At 44.6% G+C, this 17,227-nt stretch overlaps 1 non-coding gene across 1 annotated transcript; it reads left to right on the forward strand.

Moving 5' to 3' along the window:
* The first annotated feature begins 7,859 nt into the window (after window positions 1–7,859).
* On the forward strand, window positions 7,860–7,966 carry LOC117314061 (U6 spliceosomal RNA). Its single transcript, XR_004528744.1, has one exon. It is a non-coding gene; the product is annotated as a U6 spliceosomal RNA (small nuclear RNA).
* Window positions 7,967–17,227: the final 9,261 nt, after the last annotated feature.

The raw sequence follows: 17,227 nt of genomic DNA on the forward strand, positions 1-17,227 counted from the left end.
CCTTTTTTTTAATTTTTAGATTCCATATATATGCGTTAGCATACGGTATTTGTTTTTCTCTTTCTGACTTACTTCACTCTGTATGACAGACTCTAGGTCCATCCACCTCACTACAAATAACTCAATTTTGTTTCCTTTTATGGCTGCGTAATATTCCATTGTATATATGTGTCACATCTTCTTTATCCATTCATCTGTGGATGGACACTTAGGTTGCTTCCATGTCCTGGCTATTGTAAATGGAGCTGCAATGAACATTTTGGTACATGACTCTTCTTGAATTATGGTTTTCTCAGGGTATATGCCCAGTAGTGGGATTGCTGGGTCAAACGGTAGCTCTATTTTTAGTTTTATAAGGAACCTCCATACTGTTCTCCATAGTGGCTGTATCAATTTACATTGCCACCAACAGTGCAAGAGGGTTCCCTTTTCTTCACACCCTCTCCAGCATTTATTGTTTGTAGATTTTTTGATGATGGCCATTCTGACTGGTGTGAGATGATATCTCATTGTACCTTTGATTTGCATTTCTCTAATGACTAATCATGTTGAGCATTCTTTCATGTGTTTGTTGGCAGTATATCTTCTTTGGAGAAATGTCTATTTAGGTCTTTTGCCCATTTTTGGATTGGGTTGTTTGTTTTTTTGATATTGAGCTGCATGAGCTGCTTGTAAATTTTGGAGATTAATCCTTCGTCAGTTGCTTCATTTGCAAATATTTTCTCCCATTCTGAGGGTTGTCTCTTCGTCTTGTTTATGGTTTCCTTTGTTGTGCAAAAGCTTTTAAGTTTCATTAGGTCCCATTTGTTTATTTTTGTTTTTATTTCCATTTCTCTAGGAGGTGGGTCAAAAAGGGTCTTGCTGTGATTTATGTCATAGAGTGTTCTGCCTATGTTTTCCTCTAAGAGTTTGATAGTGTCTGGCCTTACAATTAGGTCTTTAATCCATTTTGAGCTTATTTTTGTGTATGGTGTTAGGAAGTGTTCTAATTTCATTCTTTTACATGTAGCTATCCAGTTTTCCCAGCACCACTTATTGAAGAGGCTCTCTTTTCTCCATTGTATATTTTTGCCTCCTTTATCAAAGATAAGGTGACCATATGTGCATGGGTTTACCTCTGGGCTTTCGATCCTGTTCCATTGATCTATATTTCTGTTTTTGTGCCAGTACCATACTGTCTTGATTACTATAGCTTTGTAGTATAGTCTGAAGTCAGGGAGCCTGATTCCTCCAGCTCCGTTTTTCTTTCTCAAGATCGCTTTGCTTATTCGGGGTCTTTCGTGTTTCCATACAAATTGTGAATTTTTTTGTTCTAGTTCTGTGAAAAATGCCAGTGGTAGTTTGATAAGGATTGCATTGAATCTGTAGATTGCTTTGGGTAGTAGAGTCATTTTCACAGTGCTGATTTTTCCAATCCAAGAACATGGTATATCTCTCCATCTGTTTGTATCATCTTTAATTTCTTTCATCAGTGTCTTATAGTTTTCTGCATACAGGTCTTTTGTCTCCTTAGGTAGGTTTATTCCTAGGTATTTTATTCTTTTTGTTGCAGTGGTAAATGGGAGTGTTTCCTTAATTTCTCTTTGAGATTTTTCATCATTAGTATAGAGGAATGCAAGAGATTTCTGTGCATTAATTTTGTATTCTGCTACTTTACCAGATTCAATGATTAGCTCTAGTAGTGTTCTGGTAACATCTTTAGGATTCTCTCTGTATACAATCATGTCATCGGTAAACAGTGACAGCTGTACATCCTCCTTTCCAATTTGGATTCCTTTTATTCCTTTTTCTTCTGACTGCTGTGGCTAAAACTTCCAAAACTATGTTGAATAATACTGGTGAGAGTGGACAACCTTGTCTTGTTCCTGATGTTAGAGGAAATGGTTTCAGCTTTTCACCACTGAGAATGATGTTTGCTGTGGGTTTGTCATATATGGCCTTTATTATGTTAAGTTCCCTCTATACCTACTTTCTGGAGGGTTTTTATCATTAATGGGTGTTGAATTTTGTTGAAAGCTTTCTCTGCATCTATTGAGATGATCATATGTTTTCTCTCCTTCAATTTGTTAATATGGTGTATCACATTGATTCATTTGCCTATATTGAAGAATCCTTGCATTCCTGAGGTAAACCCCACTTGATCATGGTGTATGATCCTTTTAATGTGCTGTTCAATTCAGTTTGCTAGTATTTTGTTGAGGATTTTTGCATCTATGTTCATCAGTGATACTGGCCTGTAGTTTTCCTTCTTTGTGACATCCTTGTCTGGTTTTGGTATCAGGGTGATGGTGGGCTCGTAGAATGAGTTTGGGAGTGTTCCTCCCTCTGCTATATTTTGGAACAGTTTGAGAAGGATAGGTGTTAGCTCTTCTCTAAATGTTTGATAGAATTCGCTTGTGAATCCTTCTGGTCCTGGGCTTTTGTTTGTTGGAAGATTTTTAATCACAGTCTCAATTTCAGTGCTTGTGATTGGTCTGTTTATATTTTCTATTTCTTCCTGGTTCAGCCTCACAAGGTTGTGCTTTTCTAAGAATTTGTCCATTTCTTCCAGGCTGTCCATTTTATTGGCATAGAGTTGCTTGTAGTAATCTCTCATGATCCTTTGTATTTCCACAGCATCAGTTGTTACTTCTCCTTTTTCATTTCTAATTCTATTGATATGAGTCTGCTCCCTTTTCTTCTTGATGAGTCTGGCTAATGGTATGAATTTTGTTTATCATCTGAAAGAACCAGGTTTTAGTTTTATTGATCTTTGCTACTGTTTCCTTCATTTCTTTTTCATTTACTTCTGATCTGACCTTTATGATTTCTTTCCTTCTGCTAACTTTGGGGTTTTTTTGTTCTTCTTTCTCTAATTGCCTTAGGTGTAAGGTTAGGTTGTTTATTTGAGACGTTTCTTGTTTCTTGAGGAAGGACTGCATTGCTATAAACTTCCCTCTTAAAACTCCTTTTGCTGCATCCCATAGGTTTTGGGTCATCGTGTTTTCATTGTTATTTGTTTCTAGGTATCTTTTGATTTCCTCTTTGATTTATTCAGTGATCTCTTGGTTATTTAGTAGTGTATTGTTTAGCCTCCATGTGTTTGTATTTTTTACAGATTTTTTTCCTACAATTGATATCTAGTCTCATAGCATTGTGGTCAGAAAAGATACTTGATACGATTAGAATTTTCTTAAATTTAGCAAGGCTTGATTTGTGACCCAAGATATGATCTATCCTGAAGGATGTTCCATGAGCACTTGAGAAGAAAGTGTATTCTGTTGTTTTTGGATGGAATGTCCTATAAATATCAATTAAGTCCATCTTTTTTAGTGTATCATTTAAAGATGGTGTTTCCTTATTTATTTTCATTTTGGATGATCTATCGGTGAAAGTGGGGTGTTAAAGTCCCCTGCTATGATTGTGTTACTGTCGATTTCCCCCTTTATGGCTGTTAGCATTTGTCTTATGTATTGAGGTGCTCCTATGTTGGGTGCATAAATATTTCCAATTGTTATATCTTCTTCTTGGATTGATCCCTTGATCATTATGTAGTGTCCTTCTTTGTCTCTTGTAATAGTCTTTAAAGTCTATTTTGTCTGATATGAGAATTGCTACTCCAGCTTTCTTTTGATTTCCATTTGCATGGAATATCTTTTTCCATCCCCTCACTTTCAGTCTGTATGTGTCCCTAGGTCTGAAGTAGGTCTCTTGTAGACAGCATATATACAGGTCTTGTTTATGTATCCACTCAGCCAGTCTATGTCTTTTGGTTGGAGCATCTAATCCATTTATGTTTAAGGTAGTTATCGATATGTATGCTCCTATTACCATTTTCTTAATTGTTTTGGGTTTGTTATTGTAGGTCTTTTCCTTCTCTTGTGTTCCCTGCCTAGAGAAGTTCCTTTAGCATTTGTTGTAAAGCTGGTTTGGTGGTGCTACATTCTCTTAACTTTTGCCTGTCTGTAAAGATTTTAATTTCTCCATCGAATCTGAATGAGATCCTTGCTGGGTAGAGTAATCTTGGTTGCAGGTTTTTCTCCTTCATCACTTTAAATATGTCCTGCCAGTCCCTTCTGGCTTGCAGAGTTTCTGCTGAAAGATAAGCTGTTAACTTTATGGGGATTCCTTTGTGTGTTATTTGTTGTTTTTCCCTTGCTGCTTTTAATATGTTTTCTTTGTATTTAATTTTTGACAGTTTGATTAATATGTGTCTTGGCATGTTTCTCCTTGGATTTATCCTGTATGGGACTCTCTGTGCTTCCTGGACTTGATTAACTATTTCCTTTCCCATATTAGGGAAGTTTTCAACTATAATCTGTTCAAATATTTTCTCAGTCCCTTTCTTTTTCTCTTCTTCTTCTGGAACTCCTATAATTCGAATGTTGGTGCGTTTAACGTTGTCCCAGAGGTCTCTGAGACTGTCCTCAGTTCTTTTCATTCTTTTTTCTTTATTCTGCTCTGCAGTAGTTATTTCCACTATTTTATCTTCCAGGTCACTTATCCATTCTTCTGCCTCAGTTATTCTGCTATTGATTCCTTCTAGAGATTTTAAAATTCCATTTATTGTGTTGTTCATCATTGTTTGTTAGGTCTTTAGTTCTTCTAGGTCCTTGTTAAACATTTCTTGTATTTTCTCCATTCTATTTCCAAGATCTGGGATCATCTTTATTAACATTACTCTGAATTCTTTTTCAGGTAGACTGCCTATTTCCTCTTCATTTGTTTGGTCGGGTGGGTTTTTACCTTGCTCCTTCACCTGCTGCGTGTTTCTCTGTCTTCTCATTTTGCTTAACTTACTGTGTTTGGGGTGTCCTTTTCGCAGCCTGCAGGTTCGTTGTTCCCACTGTTTTTGGTGTCTGCTCTCCGTGGGTAAGGCTGTTTCAGTGGCTTGTGTAGGCTTCCTGATGCAGGGGACTGGGGCCTGTGTTCTGGTGGGTGGGGCTGGATTCTGTCTTTCTGGTGGGCAGGGCTGCGTCCAGTGGTGTGTTTTGGGGTGTCTGTGAACTAATTATGGTTTTAAGGCAGCCTCTATGCTAATGGGTGGGTTGTGTTTCCATCATTCTAGTTGTTTGGTATGGGGCATCCAGCACTGGAGCTTGCTGGCTGTTGGGTTGATCTGGGTGTTAGTGTTGAGACAGAGATCTCTGGGAGCGCTCTTGCCAACTGATATTACGTGGGCCAGGGAGGTCTCTGATGGTCCATTGTCCTGAACTCTGCACTCCCACCTCTGAGGCTCAGGCCTGACACCAGGCCGGAGCACCAAGACACTGTCAGCCACATGGCCAGGTACGTGGGGATTTTCTTGCCTTTGGGGAAGTCTGAGCTCTTCTGCCAGCATTTGGTAGGTGTTCTATAGGAGATGTTCCAGATGTAGAAGTATTTTTGATGTATTTGTGGGGAGGAATGTGATCTCCACGTCTGATTCCTCTGCCATCTTTTTTTTTTTTTTTTTTTTTTGCAGTACGTAGGCCTCTCACTGTTGCGGCCCCTCCTGTTGCAGAGCACAGGCTCCGGACGCACAGGCCCAGTAGCCATGGCCCACGGGCCCAGCCGCTCCGCAGCATGTGGGATCCTCCGTGTCCCCTGCATCGGCAGGCAGACTCCCAACCACTGCACCACCAGGGAAGCCCCCCTTTGCCATCTTGAAGGTCCCCCCCAAGCAGACTTCTAACAGCAGTGTTTGGGCTGCCATGACTGATGAGAATCCTGAAGACTCGCACCCACAGACTGGGTCTGTACCCACTCACCACCTCTTACCCTGTGAACCTTCAATGTATGGGGGCAGAGAAGGAGAGAAGAGAGAAATCCATGCTGCCGTACATCAGGCTGAGATCTCTCTCCAAGTGCAAGGTTCCCTCAGAAGGTGAGGGATGGGCAGGAGAGCTGAGGGAAGGTCTATAGTAAAATGGAGAACACATCTGGTCTTTGTCCCTGATTCCTGGCACAGAGCTTCAAAAATTCTTTGAATTTCCTGAGTGACAGAACTCTTTGTTTTGCTAATGAGGTGACTTATGGTGGACCTCCAGAGAGCTTCAGGATGGGAGCTGGTTGCCCAAAAGACAAATCACATGATTAGACAGTTGGAACTCTGGGCCAGCATGACCTCAGCGAAGTGAGGGAGGTAGAAATTGAGTTCAATTATACGGCCAATGATTTAATCCATGCTGAACGGAAAGTACTGATTCTGCCTTCAAGTAATGTGAAGCCAATGGTGAAATGAATGAAAGGAAGGCTAAAACAAAGTCCAAACACTGCTCAATTTCAGATCCAACCAAGTCAGCCCCTGCTCTAGCAGCCTGACAGAACAGTGTTCTTCTTTCTATGTTCTTTAATGTAAAATGTTTAGCATGCAACCGAAGATAACAAGTCATATGAAAAAGCAAGAAATGTGATCTATGGTCAACAGAGGAAATGGTCAATAGAAGCAGACCTAAAGATGGCCCAGATGTTGGAAAGATCAAACAAGAATATTGAAATAGCTATGATAAAGATGCTAAAATATGTAATGGAAAAGATGGATAGTATATGTGAATGAATGGGAAATTTAAGGAGAGACATGGAAACAAAAAAGAATCAAATGGATGTGCTAGAGATGAATAATACAAAACGAGAAATGAAGACTTCATTACATGGACTTAACAAGGTATTGGATACAGCCCAAGAAATAATCAGTGAACCTGAATACAGGTTAGTAGAAAGTATGCAAATTGAAACAAAAAGGAAAGTATACAAATTGAAATACATAAAAAGACAGAATAGAGAAAAGGGGATCTGAGGGAGAATATAAGAATGTCTAACACATACAACTGGAATCCAGAAGGAGAAGAGAGATTAGAATAGAATAGGATAGAACAGGGTAGAAGAAATATGTGAAGAATAAAATGGCCATAAACTTTCCAAACTGATTAAGGCATTAAAGGTTATGGTCACCAATTCCAGTGCATGTGGGGGTTCCCACACACCATCAAGCAATTTCCAGACTCCAACTTGGTGTTCTACAATTCAACTCAATTCTGACACTATATCCAGAGATAGTTTCAGATCCCACATGTTAATGGTTAGTTTCAGATCCCACATGTTAATGGTTCAGTCGTATGAAGACTGGCCCACCCACCCACTTCAGACATCAACTGCAAGTCAAAGTTGTCACCTGTGTTTACTACTGACTAGCTATAGATTGAAGGTTCTATCAAGAAAGTGAAAAGATAACCCACAGAATATGTTAGCAAATCATCTCTCTGATAGGGGACTTGTGTCCAGAATTTTTTTAAATTATAGGGACTTCCCTGGTGGCACAGTAGTTAGGAATCTGCCTGCTAATGCAGGGGACACGGGTTCGATTCCTGGTCCGGGAAGATCCCACATGCCGCAGAGCAACTAAGCCCGTGTGCCACAATTACTGAGCCTGCACTCTAGGGCCCATGCTCCGCAACAAGAGAAGCCACGGCAATGAGAAGCCCACACACCACAACGAAGAGTAGCCCCCGATCGCTGCAACTAGAGAAAGTCCACACACAGCAACTAAGACCCAAAGGAGCCAAAAATAAAAAATTTATTAAAAATTTTAAAAGTATTAAAACTCAATAATAAAACAATTTTTTAAATGAGCAAAATATATGAATGGAAATTTCCACAAAGAAGATATCCAAATGGCCAACAAGCACATGAAAAGATGCTTAACATCATTAGCCACCAAATCAAAACCACAATTAGATACAATTTCATACCCACTAGCATGGCTATAGTAAAAAAGACAGATAATAACCGGAATGTGCAGAAATCTGAACCTCACACACTGATAATTAGACTGTAAAACAACCCAGCCACTTTTGAAAATAGTCTGGTAGTTCCTTAAAAGATAAAACACAGACTTAATAGTGCTCATTCCGGCAGCACATATACTAAAACTGCAACGACACAGAGAAAACTAGCATGGCCCCTGCGCAAGGATAACACGTAAATTCGTGAAGCGGTCCATGTATTTTAATATGCGAAATCTAAAAGATAATACAAATTAACTTATTTACTAAACAGAAACAGACTCATAGACACAGAGCACAAACTTATGGTTACCAAAGGGGAAGAAGGGGGAAGGGATAAACTAGGAGCTTGGGATTAACAGATACACACTACTATATATAAAAGGGATAAACAACAAAAGACCTACTGTATAGTACAGGGAACTCTATTCACTATTTTGTAATAACTTACAATGGAAAAGAATCCGAAAAAGAATATATATATATACACATATATGTATGTGTGTGTACATATATATATATATGAAACCGAATCAGTTTGCTATACACCTGAAACTAACACAGTATTGTAAATCAACTACAGTTCAATTAAAAAAAAAACACAGACTTAATAGACTTAGTATATGAGTCAGCAACCCCCATCGAAGGCAAGTGAAAACATGTCCACACAAAAACTTGTACATGCATGTTCACAGCAGTATTATTCATAACAGGCAAAAAGTGGAAACCCAAATGTCCATCAACTGATCAATGGGTAAGTAAAATGCCTTGCATCCATACAACAGAATATTATTCAGCCATAAAAATGAACGATGCATGCCACACATGTATGAAACTTAAAAGAAATACATGCACTAAGTGAAAGAAGCCAGTCACAAAAGACCATATATTGTATCATTCCATTTACATGAAATGTTCAGAACAGGCAAATTCATAGAGACAAACTACCATACGACCCAGCAATCCCACTACTGGGCATATACCCTGAGAAAACCGTAATTCAAAAAGAGTCATGTACCAATATGTTCATTGCAGCTCTATTTACAATAGCCAGGACATGGAAGCAACCTAAGTGTCCATCCACAGATGAATGGATACAGAAGATGTGGCACATATATACAATGGAATATTACTCAGCCATAAAAAGAAACAAAATTGAGTTATTTGTAGTGAGGTGGATGGACCTAGAGTCTGTCAGAGTGAAGTAAGTCAGAAAGAGAAAAACACATACCGTATGCTAACACATATATATGGAATCTAAGAGAAAAAAAAAAGGTCATGAAGAACCTAGGGGTAAGATGGGAATAAAGACACAGACCTACTAGAGAATGGACTTGAGGATATGGGGAGGGGGAAGGGTAAGCTGGGACAAAGTGAGAGAGTGGCATGGACATATATACACTACCAAATGTAAAATAGATAGCTAGTGGGAAGCAGCTGCATAAAAAAAATTTTTTAATTAGAAAAAAAAAATGACCAGCTAGAACTGGTTACCAACCAGTAGTGTGATATATTCTACTAATTCTACTTTTTCAATAACTCACTGTTTAACGAATTGACTCTTATTTGGTCCCCCCAGATGTTCTGTTTTGTTTTGTTTTATTCAATGTAAAGATACCACTTTAACGCTCTTTAGCTGGCGAATGAAGAGCCCTGCCTCAACCTCGTTCCTTTGCCAGGGGAGGAAGGTAGCATGATGAGGTATGATGACCACCTGTCAGGAGCAAGAGGTTGTAAAGGGTCAGGAAATGCAAGTGACATCATCTGAGTGGTGAGGACATCTGTCTTCTGCAGATGGGGCCAAAGGCTCCACTCATCTCCCATCCCAAGACAGACGGGCTGCAGGGAAACTGAGTACCCTTGTGTCACAGAACAGGCGTCTCAGAGGTTCCAAAAGATCACCTGGCTGGCTCCATTTCCTGTAGTTTGTCTTACCATACACCAAGGACTGACTCACAGACAAGGTCCCAAGTAGAATGAAAAAAATCTAGTGTGACAAATGCCAAATGGTCTGTGGGGAAGCAGACGACTTGCGACCCCACCTTGAGCATCTTTGGATGGTGTTTTCAGAGCCCTGGGTCTCAGTTCAAGCCAGCTTTGCCCAGAGCCTGAGCTACTCCCATGGTCTATGTTAGGAGGCAGCAGCTGTTGCATTGACTCTTCCATGTGAAGTCCCAGCCTTGCCTCGCGCTAGTTCTATGACACTGTGCAAGCGACAAAAATCACCGAGCCTGTTTCTTCATTTTTAAAGTGGTGATAAGAATAACGCTGAGGGCTTCCCTGGTGGCGCAGTGGTTGAGAGTCCGCCTGTCGATGCAGGGGACGCGGGTTCGTGCCCTGGTCCGGGAAGATCCCACATGCCGCCGAGCGGCTGGGCCCGTGAGCCACGGCCGCTGAGCCTGCGCGTCCGGAGCCTGTGCTCCGCAGCTGGAGAGGCCACAACAGTGAAAGGCCCGCGTACCGCAAAAAACAAAACAAAACAAAAAAGAATAACGCTGAGCTCAAATTGTTGGTGCACGGATTAAATCAGATACCTGTACAAAAGACAGTGCTTAGAGAAGATAAAGAACCTTTCACGGATGGTGAGAGTCGGGCAAGCTTTCTGAAGTGTGGGATTGATCACCCGTGACGCTGTGAAAGCCCAGATGGACCTCCCGGAGATTTGGGCACCACCCTCTTGTGACTCTAGACCATCAGTATCACAGAATCCATGGTGTATGAACTCTGGAAGGACCCTTCCAGAAAACCCAGCCTAACTCACTCATTTATGGATGCATTCTCATCCGCTAGAGAAAGGAAGTTATTCATTCATCAATGTTAAAACTCAGGACAGAGACCCTGATTTTTTTTTTTTTTTTTAGGTCTTTGCATTTCCTGCCCTGCCCACTTCCCTTTAGCCCATGGCCTGGACAAAGTTTCACTCAATAAATGTTCACTGAATTTTGTTAACCCGTCCAAGGACAGAGAACTCAGAAGAGACAAAGCTCAGACTAGAATTCCATTTTTTCAGGCTTATAGAGAAGAGGGAACTGCAGTAGGTAAGAGGAATCCAGACCTTGGTTCAAACCTCAGCTCTGCCCTGAAGTTGGGGACCTCAGGCAAGTTATTTAACTTCTTATCAGTAAAGCGGGGACCAGCACATCCACATCTCAGTGTCGTTTCAAGAATCAAAGGAGATACAGGTATCAAGCACCCGGCTCTCTGTTACAAAAGACCAGATACTAACAATGACCCCGAGGAAAAAATAAGTCAGTCAAACATCTGGATATTCAGTTAACATCACATAAAGCCTGTATATATTTGCGAACAGCTAAGGAAATGGAATTTCCAGGTTTGCAATCATGTCCGTGTTTCACAGATGGTGTCCTGGGCTTACCCACATCCCCTCTCCCAGGGCAGTCACACCTGACACATCACCCAGCCTTCGGGGCCTCAGCCGCCCTCCCTGAGCTGTCAATACCACGCTGGCAAGAGTGCTAGTCAGGGCTCAGGAGATGGGGGTTCAGAAAAGCTCTACCATCTTGACAAACGACACGCCCCACTCCGAGCCTCCATTTCCTCATCTGTGAAATGCCAATAATAATGCCTTCCACGCAGGGATACTGTGAAAAAGACGGATAGAATGACGACTTTGGAAAGTATGCAGCACTTCAGCAACAGGAGGGGGTGTTTTGTGTGTCAATCAAAATCGAGCTTTGGTCTAACTACAATACTGGCTGAAAGTTCTTGGGCATTTCTGCAAGTTAAAAACCTAACTTGGGTCTGAAGCAAAAAAAAAAATTCTCATTAAAAAAGAGTACTGAAGCTATTTGTTTCTCCACCACCACCCCGCCCCCAATCCACTGTGGAAGCCACCTCTAATCAAGCTGACATTTTCCCAGAGAAAGATGGCTCGGGTTATTGCCGGCAGGTTGAGATGAGAGAGGCTGGCCCACCCAATGGCGCTGCCAGGGATAATGACAGCACACCGGGCGTTTCTAGAGCTCGTCTCGGCCTCCCAGGAACCACGGTGCTTTGGAAAGTCAATCACTCAGCAAGGCACAGAGAAGACAAACCAGTGAACAATTGGAATGATAGAAAATCCAGAGCTCTAATGAACACTAGCAATCTGAAAAATGAACCTTGCTTGTTGGCTTGAAAAGACGGGTGGTTTGCGCCCGCCTGTCCTGTGTCAGAGGTGCCTCATCGCCATGTCATTACGTCAAGTAATTACCGCACTTTTCTCAGGCTCTGTGTGCAGCACTCATGTGGCTGCTCAGCTTACTGACTGCAAAACTCAACTCCCTCCACCTGATCTGGGTACAAATGGCACTGCTGGGGGTTGTCTTCTGCCCAGTGTCCTCTCGGGCCTGGCCTCGGTGTGGGCAGTGCCATTGGGAGCAGCCAGTTTGACTCTGCAGACAAAGTGATAGCCACACTTGTTTTGTTAGCCTACAAAAGAACCCACTGACTGCTGAGCATTTATGAAATTTCCCAGGGATGCGTCCAATAAGCACCTTCGCTCCTAGCCCTGGGGCTCAAGAACAAAGTGAAGGACGCAGGGGGGCCACAGTCGGGTGATGTTTGGTATTTGGGTTTGGGTGGTTTGCTGGTTATCGGGGCTGGAGGTAGTTTCGGGAATGGGGTGAGGGATGGGATGGGGTCCACAATGGTGTATTTGGGTAAAGGATGCAGTTAAGGGTGGGCTAAGGCTCAGAAGCGGGTGAGAGACAGATCAGGGCTGGGATGAAGGACAGGCAAGCGAGTTTCAATCTCTGGGCAGAGGTAGGGGAAGAGTCTGTGTGAGCACCAGGCTGAGGCGAGGGATTTGGGCGAGGAATGGTCAGGCCCCAGTGGAGGCTCAGAGATGGATGGTCTGAGCCTCAGGAAAGGATAGGGCAGACCTCAGTGATGGGGTGATGTCTGCTGTACACATCACTTGATGTTCTTTTTTAAAAGCTGAAAGCTTGAGAGCTTATTCCTTAAGGTCAAGAAATGTGTCCTCAGCTGTAGTATCAAAACACTCTGCTCTTCAGATGGTCCAGAGTCGGCCAGTGCAAAACTGGGAAGTCATGTGTGTCGGGGCCCCTTCTCTGCTCTTCTGGGAAGCTTGTCCCCCTTCCTGAAAGGGCCACCTGGCAAGTGCCCAGCAGCTCTCGATGGATTTCTCAGTTTTTAATAGAGTTTTTCATACTTACCTGATGGCTTTGGGCATTGATAAAATAATGAATGTGAAAAGAACTTCCTAAGACTGTAAAATGGTATATTATCGTTGACAACTCTGATCATCGTCTTAGCACCAGAGCGCGGACCCTGGAGAAGAGAGCGGTGGCCTCTGATTGGGGTACTTGAGGCTGGTGGGTGGAGCCTTCAGAGGCTGGCATCTGCCCCAGCTCCTCCGAGAGGAAGAACTCCACCCTCTGGATCTCAGAGTCCTCACCCAGGTATCAGCTCTAACAATCTGAGTCTCGGAATTCCTCAAAACCTCTGTGGGGAGAAGGAAGGGCAGGGCCAACAGTAACAGGACATTTGAGAAGCGTGGACGGCTCTCTCTTCGCCCCTTCTGCAGCCCTGGTTTCTACTTCAGCCATGCTGCTAGCACGTAAGCGTTTTTTAAGAATCAGCCACAAACGCAGCTGGTGTCCTGGTGCTCCCTGGGGCCTCCCTGCGCCCCAAGCAGGCGGACCCTTTTGGTGCCTCCTAGGCAACCATTCTCCTCCATCCTCATAAAACCTGAATTTGCTCAGCTCTCCACTGTCCTCAGCACCACCCACGAATGACTCAGGCAAGAGGGGATTCATCTAACCCCTCGATGAGGATCCTATTCCCCTCCGGCCAGTGACTTTCAAGGAAAGGTTTCCTGGAGGATTCCTGGGGAAGAGGCTTCTCCCTCAAAGGCGAGAGCCTTGGAAAGCAGCTCCTCTGCACAGGCGCAGCCCCTCTGCACAGGCGCAGCCCCTGCTGCCGGCAGCTGGCCTCCGACCAAGAGCAGAACCGGCCTTGGATGAAGCTGACACTGGGTAACAGAGTGGAGAGATGGAAAAGGTCAGGGTCTTGAGGACACCGTTACGCTGCTGGGAGGGCAAAGCCCGCCACAGCCCACGCTGCCCCTCCACCGCCTCCAATGTCAGGACGTGTAACTGAAACCTCTTGATGACAAATCGCTTCGGCCGGAAAGAGCCACACCTCGGAGGTGCGTCCCATGACGTGAGGACTGAAGCCCTGGACACAGGGAGGAATAAAATTGTGTTGCTTGAGTTATGCAACATCGGAGACAGGGCCCACGGCCTGGCCCAGCATCCCTGCCCCTGGGATGGTTCTTTCTAACAGGACCTGCGATGGTATCTCCCGCTTCCAGCCTCCCTTTGCCACAGGCCATCTATGCCCAGCTGGGTCTGTGTGTCCGGCGCTGTTGACAAGGGAAGTGGCCCAGGCGGAAGAATGACTTCTGTCACCACTTCTAGGCAGATGTGGGACAAGCAGGGCTGATATTTCCTCTGCGACTTCAGGGGGATGGAAAGGAGGCCTGGGCTTCAAGACTGGCCAGAGCTACGGCTAGGCGAGGCTGTGCCAAGAGGTTTTGCTGGGTGAGCTCAAGCGACTCACTTCTAAATAGGCACAACCCTTTGCTGGCAGAGCCTGGCCACGGGGGAGATGCAGACAAGCAGGGTCTTTGGTGGAGACAGATCCCACCCTTCCCTGGCCCGCCTGCTGCTCTCCCCTGCAGCCGGCAAAGAGGACTGCAGGGCAGCACAGTGGCAGGGACGGGTCTTCCAGAGCCACATGTCTGTGGCTCAGGATCACACCCCCACCGCGAGCTGGCTTCATCTTTCTGAGCTTCAGGTCCCTCATCCATGAAATTGTGGCCACGGTGCCCACTTCGCAGGCCTAATGGGAGGATGAAATGCAATGGTCCCAATCACTGAGGGCACAGGAGGTACTCAATAAATGGTGGCCCTTGCTGTGATGTTGATTATTATTATCTGCTCTGATTCTTGGAGACGGGAAGTTTTAAAAGCACAGAACATGGCAGGCAACCCCCAAGCATTTGGGTTGAACAAAGAGTAAGCGATGGCTTTCTGGAAGAATATCCAGGCCATATCGTCACTGCGCCCCGGGTACTGTGATTTGCCAACCATCCGGTCTATGACTAAACACTTAAAAGAAAAGATGGCCCGGAGCTGGAAGCCAGTGAAGTGAGGCAGGGCAACTGCACAGCTGGGCAGAGCAGGGGGAACTCTGACAGTCGGGAACTGAGCGGCAATCGGCCATCTGCCTTGCTGGGGCTGTTAAACTCCCATGGAAAGTGTTGGTCATTTCATGACCAAGGGTGGTCAGAAAGCACTGAGTTCCACCCCTCAGCATGGACTCCAGGATCCAGGGGCCCCGGAGTGGGGGGGACTTGCCAAGGACACTTAGCGGGTTGGGGGCTATGCTGGCATTAGAGCCCAGGGCTCCGGACACCTGAGCCCACTGCTCTGATCCTTGAGGGAATCATGACTAACACTATCAAGTTGGCTATGACAGATCATATTTCTCTAGATTTATTTGTTCATTTGAACTAAAGTGTCCTTTCTGCAGTCATTGGACAGGACTGCGGAGGAGGCCCTGGGCTGTCCTCAGCCTCCCTTTTTCCAGCTTCCACATCCCTCCTCCCTGCTCTCTGCTCTCACCAGACAGCAGGGCTCCCCAGCGGCCCCGTCTCAGCCCCCTCACCTTGTTTCCATCATGGGGTCCCCACAGTCTGTCATCATTTGACAGACTGTTGACTTTCCATCTGCCCCACTGGATTATACACCGAAAAAAGCAGGAACAATGGCTGACTTATGACTATGGTTCCAGTGCCTAGAACAGTGCCTGGTACATAGTAGGTGCTCAATAAATATTTGTGCCAGGAACCGACCAACAAATTCACTTACACTGAGGTGACAGGGCCTTACCATGTTCCCTCCTGTGGTGTAATATAAACTGTAAATCCGGATCCTTAGGGAAAGCAAGAGTGCACCGGGAGGAGGGGACGAGGACGTGCTCAGCACTGTCTAAAGGCCAGGCCCTGAGCTAGGTAATTAGTGCACGTTACCCATGACAATGACCATACATGGCAGATCCTCTTGACCGGTTAATGCTTAACCCCAAGCAATGAGTCTCTATGGAAGAAATGCAGGCATGGGAGAAAGAAAAAAGATTTTTGGGTCTAAGAATGGAATCTTCCTGGTGCCCCTCTGAGCACCCTTTCTAGGCTACCTTGCCAGTCCACAGAAGGAGCCTGCTTTGGACACCATGACCAGAGGAACTATCAATGTCCAGGCGGGAGGTCTTCAAGCCAGTGGAAACTTTGTGCAACTTTCATTACAAATGTGCACATATGACTGAAAGACCCTTTTTAACCCTCTGAGAGAATTAAACTGTTGCCTCCTAGGAGACTCTTTCATTTAGACAAAAGGGCTCCTAGGAACTTTAAGGACACTGTCCCATGGCTGCCTGATGGGCCCAAAGTAGCTGCGAATAAATCTAAAGGAGGGTCATATCTCACAAACAGCTGTGGGTGTGACTTTTTTCAAATGGAATGAACTCAAATCATATTCATAGTAAGCCCATGTGGTTTTTAAGGGAGCTGAACATGGGAAGGTGCTGCCAGCCTGGATTAAAAGGAACTCGGATCTGAAATTGTTTAAACTGCAAAAGGGCCTCTAGGACTCCAATTTTCTTTTTTTTTTTTTTTTTTTTTTTTTTTTTTTTTTTGCGGTACGCGGGCCTCTCACTGTTGTGGCCTCTCCCATTGCGGAGCACAGGCTCCAGACGCGCAAGCTCAGTGGCCATGGCTCACGGGCACAGCCGCTCCACGGCATGTGGGATCTTCCCGGACTGGGGCGCGAACCCGTGTCCCCTGCATCGGCAGGCGGACTCTCAACCACTGCGCCACCAGGGAAGCCCAGGACTCCAATTTTCAAAGACAGGAAGCAGACTGAGGAAGTTACCGAGCTGCAAATGCAAGTCGTTTCTTGGAAATGCAGGTCCCAGAGTGTAGACCCAAGAGCCAGAGAGAAAAACAGACTCAGGAGCCACTCCCAGGAGGTAGACCTAACCAAGGAATATCTCCCGCTCTCAAGGCGGGAGACCTGTGAACGTGAGCCCAGCTGGATTTCGCCACTGCCATGACCAGTGCCTGCTATGTGCTCCCTGTTCTTCCCCCTCTGGACAAGCACAGCCATTACGTTGACCCTTTGCCTGTCTCACCAATGCATGTTAGGTATGTGCACATCACATAAGTCATCTTCTTGGTTCATGGGTCTCCAAATGAAGAGGAGCCATATTCGTGGCATTTATTCACTGAAACCTGATAAAGATGATGGGATCCTGGACTTCAAGCTGGATGTCAGTTCAATGAGGAGTTGTTAGGGTTCTGGGATGTGAGTGGTAATATTTTTCAGGTGAGAGGAACGTGAACAACGTTCAGAGGATGGATGGTCAAAGCATGCACTTTGGTAGAATGAAAACATGGCCAC

Source organism: Tursiops truncatus, chromosome 10, assembly GCF_011762595.2.
Source record: "Tursiops truncatus isolate mTurTru1 chromosome 10, mTurTru1.mat.Y, whole genome shotgun sequence".
Lineage (NCBI taxonomy): Eukaryota > Metazoa > Chordata > Mammalia > Artiodactyla > Delphinidae > Tursiops > Tursiops truncatus.